Genomic DNA, 1,477 nt, shown 5'->3' on the forward strand with positions numbered 1-1,477 from the left:
GACAAAATTCAGCACACTTTTATGATAAGAACACATAACAAAATATGCATAGACAGGACTTACTTCAAAATGATAAAAGCCATATATGACAAAACCAGAGCCAACATCAAACTGAACAAGGAAAAATAAAAACCATTCCCTCATAGAACCGAAACCAGGGAATGTTCCTATCATCATTTCTATTCACAGTAGTGATGGAGGTCCTAGACAGAGATATCAGATAAGAGAAGGAAATCGATGATATCCAAATGGGGGTAGAAGAGGTCAAACTATTGTTCTTTTCTTATGATATGATCTTATAACTAGAAAAACCAAAGGTTCTGCCAAGAGACTACTGGAATTGATAAAAAAAAATTCATCAAAGTCTCAGATTACAAATTCAATGTACACAAAACAGTAGCATTCATATATGTCAACAACAGTCAAGCTGAGAACCAAATCAAAGACTCAATACCTTTCACAATAGCAAGAAAGAAAATAAGATACCTAAGAATATATTCAACTGAGAAGGTGAAAGACCTCTACGGGGAGAATTACAGAACACGGAAAAAAGAAACAGGAAAGGATTTAAACAGATGGAAAATCTTACCATGCTCATGAATCAGCAGAATAAACACTGTTAAAGTATCTATACTACACAAAGTGATCTACAAATTCAGTGCAATCCCTATTAAAACACCAACATCACTTTTTCCAGATCTAGTAAAAATAATTATATGCTAAGTTTGGAACCAGAGAAGACCCCCTATAGTCAAAGCAACCTTAAACAAAAAGAACAACCCAGGAGGCATCAACTTGTCAGACTTCAAGCTATACTGCAAGGCTATAGTAACCAAAATAGCATGGTACTGGCACAGGAACAGAGACATAGACCAATGGATCACAACAGAGAACCTAGATATAAAACCACCCTCATGTTGTCATCTGATCTTTGTCAAAGCAAACAAACATATACACTGAGGAAAAGAATCCCTATTCAATAAGCGGTGCTGGGAAAATTGGATATCCGTATGTAGAAGACTGAAACAGTATCTGCACCTCTCACCACTCACAAAAGTTAATTCAAGATGGATAACAGACTTAAACCTAAAGGATGAAACAATAGGAATTCTAGAGGAAAATGTTGGAAAAACTCTTATAGACACCACCCTAGGCAAAGAATTTATGAATAAGACCCCACAGGCAATCACAGCAAAAACAAAAATAAATAATTGGAACTTTTTCAAGTTAAAAAGCTTCTCCACTGTCAAGGAAACAGGCATTAGAGTGAGTAGACAACATACAGAATGGGTGAAAATATTTGCATGTTATACATACAATTAAGGGCTGATAACTAGAATCTATAAAGAACTCCTGTAAATCAGGAAGAAAAAAATAAAACAACCCCATTAAAAAATGGGCAAAAGACATAACAAGAAACTTTTCAAGAGAAGATTGACTAATAGCTAAAAAACATGTGAAAATATGGTCAATATCT

This window comes from Propithecus coquereli, unplaced genomic scaffold, assembly GCF_000956105.1.
Source record: "Propithecus coquereli isolate 6110/MARCELLA unplaced genomic scaffold, Pcoq_1.0 Scaffold182, whole genome shotgun sequence".
Lineage (NCBI taxonomy): Eukaryota > Metazoa > Chordata > Mammalia > Primates > Indriidae > Propithecus > Propithecus coquereli.